Source organism: Cherax quadricarinatus, chromosome 22, assembly GCF_038502225.1.
Source record: "Cherax quadricarinatus isolate ZL_2023a chromosome 22, ASM3850222v1, whole genome shotgun sequence".
NCBI classification, from domain to species: Eukaryota; Metazoa; Arthropoda; class Malacostraca; order Decapoda; family Parastacidae; genus Cherax; species Cherax quadricarinatus.
This window is the reverse complement of record NC_091313.1, coordinates 23,728,074-23,735,573: the sequence shown is the minus strand read 5'-3', so window position 1 is coordinate 23,735,573 and position 7,500 is coordinate 23,728,074. Positions and strand designations below refer to the sequence as shown.

General features: G+C 37.8%; 1 protein-coding gene across 1 annotated transcript in view; it reads right to left on the bottom strand.

Annotated features, from left to right (window-relative positions):
• LOC128689865 (probable glutamate receptor) overlaps positions 1–500 on the bottom strand; it is an 8,947-nt gene extending 8,447 nt beyond the window's left edge. The window contains exon 1 of the mRNA XM_053778362.2: positions 462–500. The gene's annotated coding sequence lies outside the window, so the exon portion shown is untranslated. The remainder of the gene's footprint in view (positions 1–461) is intronic.
• Between the last annotated feature and the right edge of the window lie 7,000 nt (positions 501–7,500).

The window sequence follows — 7,500 nt, the reverse complement described above, 5'->3', positions numbered from 1 at the left end:
CATACGTAATGATGCACTGTAGGTATTCGCCACAGTTGTACTGGCAGCTGTATTCATGCCTCCGAAGGAAGAATGGCGACGTAACATTTCGGAATGTCATGTTCGCGCATTTTAGCAAGGGAGTCATTGAATGAATAATGGTTAATGTGTTTCCTCTTTTTGGTCACACTATCTTGGTGGGAGACGGTCAGTGTTGTTAAATAAATAAATAAACAAATAAATAAAAAAATAATATTTAGAAATGTACAAAAAATAGCAAAAATATATTCTAGAATTAGGAAATATGAGTTGCTTAAAACGTACCAAATCATATTACTTAAAAAAAAAAATGCAGAAAAAATGAAAGGAAGAACAACTTTAGAGAGAAAGAGAGATTGGTAAATAGTTGGAATGGGCAGTGCGAGGAGCCATCATGCCTCTCAACCACTGGGATTACAATGGTTATTCGCACTGAACATTACCTCCTCGGCTGCTATCTTCAGGATCGGCTTTACAAGTGGCATGGTTTCTTCTTCCTTACGTATGATTTAGTCCTCTTGACTCTTTGTTCTTCCCTGTTTTATGTTGCTAAATTTCACTATCGTATCACCTAACTATTTTTTTTTGTCTCAAAAAAGCTACGTGAATTCAGTGTAACGAGATATAATTTTCCTAATGGAGAAGCGAAAGATCTTATATGTAGGATTCGATCCCACGATCTTGAAACTCTCCGTAGATTATTTAGTCTCTGGTTACCTGTAGAGATTTGTTCGAATTCTGATTGCCTACCAACACTGTTCACAAATAAGCAACACTTTGCAGAGGAAACTCCAGACGTATCGGTCCGTCCTGCAACATTGTCAAAAGAGAACTGAGCGTGCTAGTGGGACAGAAAAATTCATAAGACAGGAAGGTGAAGAAGACTGAAGTGAAACATAGAAGACAGTCTGGGTTATTTGTGAATTGTTCCGGCTACAGTATTGTGAATTATTCTTGTAACAGTTATTTACTGTCCACTCGAGCGTAGGTTTTAACAGCCTGACTTTGATCATCCACCAGCGTAGCCTTTGATGGAGTTGTAGGGCTCTTGATGCAGGTGAAGGGCCCATGATGCAGGTGAAGGGCCCATGATGCAGGTGAAGGGTTCTTGGTGAAAGGAGTTGGAACTACCCTCCCTTTCCTGGGATCAAACCTGAGTACTTCCCATTACCCAGGTGCTGTGTTAGCCCAGGAATTAAGAATTCTCCACTGAAAACTCTTTGACGGCTTTCAACACACTGGCACTTCATGGGGTTGGCTAAACACTTACGGGCCATATAACCCCTGGGGAGGAAGGGTGAATGAGAGGCACTCATTCTTCAATTCAATTCAATTCAAAGTTTATTCTCTATAAGGATTACAATGCTGAGTTTACAGAAATTCGGTTATTGTTTGGTTTACATGTAGTAAAATTGTGATTACAGAGTGTACCACTAGAACGCTTAGCATGGCTAGGCACCTTCTTAGTCCTGGGAACAAGAGTATTTCACCAGCATCAAGGATCCCCCGTGTATTGCCTCGGTTCATGGATGCTTCAACACAGAGTGTCACATGTCAACATAGATCACATGCTATCTTAAGTCACATGTCAATATAGGTCACATAATATAAGTCACACGTCAACATAACTTACACATCAACACAGGTCACAGATCAACATATTTTACAATATATCTGCTCTAAAACACGTCAGTTTGAAACTGTCAATATTATCTAATTTCGATAATTCTAATAACTGGTACTTTACCATTACTAAGTAAAGGAAGAAACTTTTTACTAGACAGGGATAAAATTAGTATTTTTTTTAAGACCAGAATTAAATAAAAATTAATAATGTTTAAATATTTGTCAAAAATGAATTAGAACATCTGTTTTTTATCTGATAATAACAATAAACATGTCTTTCGTAGAAGTTGCCAACATCTACACTTCTTCTGTATATTTTTGTTTATGTTATTAATGGAAGTTTATTCTAGACTTAATTCTTCTATTATTGCATCGACAAGTCAGTTGCTATAATATATTGGGAGGCCTGGTCATGGACCGGGCCGCGGGGGCGTTGATCCCCGGAATAACCTCCAGGTAACCTCCAGGTAACCTCCAGGTAACCTCCAGGTAAGCTTATGAGCAACAAATTTGTACGAGCTCTATTAACTTGCTCAGTTAATGAAGCTCCGCTATTTATAAAATTCAGTTTTTTTGCTTATGGGTAAAATGTTCCGTCACGGAGACATGACGTTTTATTCTTTAAGCTTTTACACTTTTAAGTGGTTTCGGAGTACATATTTAAGTGCAGTAAGTGAAGTTATTCAGGTTCCTCGGGAGCCTCTGGTTGGTGGCCCTGAGTCTAATGCTTGTTAAGGCTCGATCGAGTTGTAAGGTTTTCCTTAAGTTAGAGAATTTCTGTCGAAACTTTAAACATTACATCTCTTAGCATATTATTATTATTATTATTATTATTATTATTTTTATTATTATTATTATTATTATTATTATTATTATTATTATTATTATTATTATTATTATACTAGGAAGAACTAAAACTGTAGGAATCATAGAGCATCTAGGGAATGTGATGTAAGCAGATTTAATCCAGTTTCTTGGATCAGGAGCCCTTCACCTGCATTAAGGTACTCCTTCCTTGAAGGGAAAAGGAGAAGGGTTTTTCCTTGAATTGTGTCTTTCCTTTTGCTGTGAGCAAACATTGTTGCTTCGTTGATCTACCTCACTTTACCCTGACTCACAGAGTTGTGTCATCAGCACTGCAAACACTCGACTTCATTTCCTCTCAGTCACTTTATATGAAGTCTCGTCACTGTACATGAAACCTCGTCACTGTACATGAAGCCTCGTCACTGTACATGAAGCCTCGTCACTGTACATGAAGCCTCGTCACTGTACATGAAGCCTCGTCACTGTACATGAAGCCTCGTCACTGTACATGAAGCCTCGTCTATGTACATGAAGCCTCGTTACTTTACATGAAGCCTCGTCACTGTACATGAAGCCTCGTCACTGTACATGAAGCCTCGTCACTGTACATGAAGCCTCGTCACTGTACATGAAGCCTCGTCTATGTACATGAAGCCTCGTTACTTTACATGAAGGGTTACCGGTGTAATATAAATAGATATCCCGGTCAATTTAAACGCCTTCAAATAGTTGCTCACACATTACATTTAATTGTTTATATCAAGGGTATGTACACAGACAAGTGTATATCGCTCAGGGTATATACAGAGAGTTTATTTTAATCTCTATATGTTCCATATTTTAGGGATTGAGTAATCGTTGACTGTGATGTACAGGTGGTATGCGGCCTGATGTTCGTACAGTCGACAGGCTTTAAACTTAAATCCTAAGAACTGTTTATGTGTGTTTTTATTATTTATATCACGCTAATGTTAGGAAATGGGTTAGGATATTAATTATGCTAGTTTTAAATTAGATTTGAGTGTTTTGAGGTGAATATCAAATTTGTTTGAATTAGAGCATTTCTTTTTTTTTAGGTAAACCAGCACTTCCTTTTGATTAGTATCTGGTCTAGCACTGATGATGGACTGTGAAGCACCGAAACGTTTGAGAAAGTAAATTGAAGGTAATAACGTCGGATTTTAATATTTTTTTAACGATATATTTAAGATTTCCAAGAGAAAAGCATATTTGGCTGGCTACAAGATCGCTACTTCCGTTTCAAGATCAGCGCTCGGAGGATCGAGTCTTCACCACTCCTTACGCTGAATGACCCACACGGGTTTAGCTCTTCACACACAGTGTAAAGTCAATAATAATCTTACGAGTCAAGCTCATGGCGCATGCCAGGCTTTATCAACACTCATTGCTTCGTGTAACAGGGATCTCGTTTTCACAAACATATTTCGCCGCGGCCAGAACCCACAACCCAACGATGTGCGATTTCATAGTTTCTCTCCCTCACCACGACCACCTGTGTACCACCTCCAGGCTCTGTACTGTACTGTCAACGCAGCTCTTTACAGCCTCGCTCGAGTGGATGGCAATGCATATTTAGACCAACTGATCAAATGTTCTTATATGAACACCGTTATCCGGAAAATTAGCCTCTGTATCAGACGATATGCAATACTCTGCAACAGTAACATTCCATTTTTATAGATAGCGTGTGATGGGATTGCGTTATCAACGGCAATACAATGTTTTATTAGTCTCAGACATGTAATGATATGCACATTATTTTCCAGTGACACTGAGCGATGCTATATAAGAGTAACTGACACCTTCCTGCTGAGTAATAGAGCGGAAAGGTACCGTAACTATATTGCATTTGACTGATCAATATTGTCAGTAATTGTCAGTGTGTGTGTGTGTGTGTGTGTGTGTGTGTGTGTGTGTGTGTGTGTGTGTGTGTGTGTGTGTGTGTGTGTGTGTGTGTGTGTGCGCGTGTGTGTGTGTGTGTGTGTGTGTGTGTGTGTGTGTGTGTGTGTGTGTGTGTGTGTGTGTGTATGTGTGTTATGTGCATATGGGAAATGTAGGTGATAACATCAAGTTTCTGAAAGTAATTAATGTCTAGGGTTTCGGAAAACATGTATCACAACCACAAACAGTCTTGCAGAAATTTTTAACATGTTAGGCAGGACGTGAAGTCTACAAAAAAATCGTCACTAGGCCCCAGCGGCGTGTTATTATACTTAAGCTTTACAGGCTTTTATCTTGCGTATCTGGGCAACATGCTGAAGGAGTTCACGCCTATGGTGTGGTCCGTGGCTAATAATCAGGCAGAAATCAGGAAATATAATCAGATAACTAGCTCCTAGTGTTCAATTTGCGTTAATTGGCTCTCGGAAAGTTTTACGATAGCGGCAACGTTGTGTTTCCTCGTGTGTTGTGCCAGGTGCTCGCCCACAAGCACTATAACACCAACATAAATCCCTGGAGAACATAATAAAAACACTTAAAACGCAATAACTGACAACAGCAGGAAAGTAACAACAACATAAGGAAAATCAATGTGAAGGCTTTACAATATTATTACAATAAAAATATACAATTCTGACAAGATGAGGAATTAGACACATGTGCAACACTTGCTTATCTTTATTTGAAGTTGAAAGACTGATAACCTTATCTTCTACTTCTCTTCATATTATATCTGTACTGAACTGATCGGCGAAACATCTACTGATAAAGATACCCAGGTCTTGTACATGTGTCTAATTCCTCGAATTTAAAATATGATCATCACAATCACAAGTTTCTCACAGAGACTAATTTTGGCACTTAAATATTCAACAAAATACTCAATGAACTATTCCTATTACATAATATGTATTACTATGCGTTAAACCCCAAAGTAAAGGATACATTATTGACACTGAACAGAAAACATAATATATAACTCTTAATGTTGGAAATATAACTAAAGAACACATTAAATAGAGAGCGGTATATAAGACAATAATACATAATACAAAACACTTATATAATTGGAGAGCAGAATATACGCAGTCAGCATATGGAAGAAGGAAATCCCCACGTTGACAAAACCAAAAAATACAAAAAATATACATGTACATATCATTTTCTGTATATTTTAATATACATATAGTTTTGCTGTAAATTTAAATATATATATATATATATATATATATATATATATATATATATATATATATATATATATATATATATATATATATATATATATATATACATATATGTATAAACTTTTATCTTGTCTTTATTTACAAGTGGATTTAGGTCTGCTATAGACAGATGCTAACCATACGTGGATGCTCCATCACAAGGAGAATTGGACGAAGGGATCAACGCTGTCTACAGTATTTGACAAATTGAAATCATTACAAAGGAAGCCTGAAATTAAGTCATAATCGCCGAATCCAAGCTGGAACGCTGAGCCTCACCTATACCAAAGAGGATGAAGGGTCCTGAGAAGGCCTCGATGTTGAGGGCTTCGATATCGTTACCGTGATCAGCGCTGGGAGGCCGCAGGCAGACGGTAGTGTTGGCGATCTCCTCCTTCAACCACTTGTTGAACAGCCCCGCCTCCATCAGTTGCAGGATCCCACATAAAGAAGAGAGTTTTAGGTAATACAATGAAAGGTACTGAGTTATAACAGTGATCTTCCCCAGCCACTCATTTCTGAGAATCTTGGCTCTTTTAAGTGTTCTAACCTATGCAGAGAAGAAATGTAGCAAAGTACCTATCTTAGTTTACGGGTGAGGGACTCTGCTTGGTCCAGCCTCTTAAGTAGCAGTCTACTGGTGAAAAGACTCCCTAACCTCATTATTTTTTGTATATACATTTGAACTTGTGTATTGAGTTCTCTTTCACCTAATGTTTCCTTCATTTATTAACCTTACTATACGGTAATTTATTTTTGCATGTATCTGGCTCCTTTGGGTGGAAGATGGGTATTAACGAAAGAGATATAAATAAGGCCCTGAGGATATCTCTCCAAGAGAGATATCCTCAGGACTTTATTCAAATTGGATAAGCTTATTTAAATTGGATAAGCTTATTCAAATTGGATAAGCTTAGATTGAGAAAGGATATAGGAAATCATTGGTTAGTTCACTTTCCATTTCTGTCCTCTCGTCTTGGTTCCAGCCTTCTAAAACATCTTGTCTGTGTCCATCTTATCAGCTTCCCTAAGTATCTTGTATGTTGTGATCATATCCTTTCTGAGTCTCCTCTAGCACTGTGAGATTTAGTTTTTAGAGCTTAACACAAGAATCAAGTTCTTTTATTTCAGCATTCAGCCTAGTGGCGATACTCAACTCCTTAAGTTTTCTTATATGGTTGAGAAGGTCAGGGTTCCATACAGAGCTAATCCTTGCGCATTAGTGTCACTTGCGTCGTGTAAAAAAATAAAGGTCATAAAGGATTTTTTTGTTGAGACTAGAAGGATGATCTTGTGATCATTCTTACATATGCTGATGATTTTTTTTCGATTCTGTGACTTGGTTCCCTAAGAGTAACTGCCAAATGCGACTCTGGTAAAGAGGAACCGAAGCAGCAAAATAAGAATGTCAGATAAAAGTCTTATAATTGGTTGGCTCTGGAAAGGTATGTAGATAGTGGTGATGATGATAATAATAATAACGATGGTGATGAAACTACTACTACTACCATAATAATATTAATAATAAATGTGATAATACTGGCTCAATTTTTATAATCATAATGAAAACAAAACAAATATTTCTTCGCCTGCTAATAATAATAAAAGCTAAACAATCATCCTACTCCTCACCTAAAATCCCAGGACACAATTTTATCCATTGTGGTTTTATCGCAGACCGCAGTGTACTTCCCGTCAGCCAGATTCTGTCGCGACCTCCAGCAATTCACTATATAACCTGAATTCTCAGCGATTTTCCGCTTCACCAAATCGTCTGACTCCTGAAGTGCACCAGGGCGAGTCAAGGCTCGAGAAATCACATTCTTTTGCAACACACGTCGTCGTGTCCAGCAATGTCCCA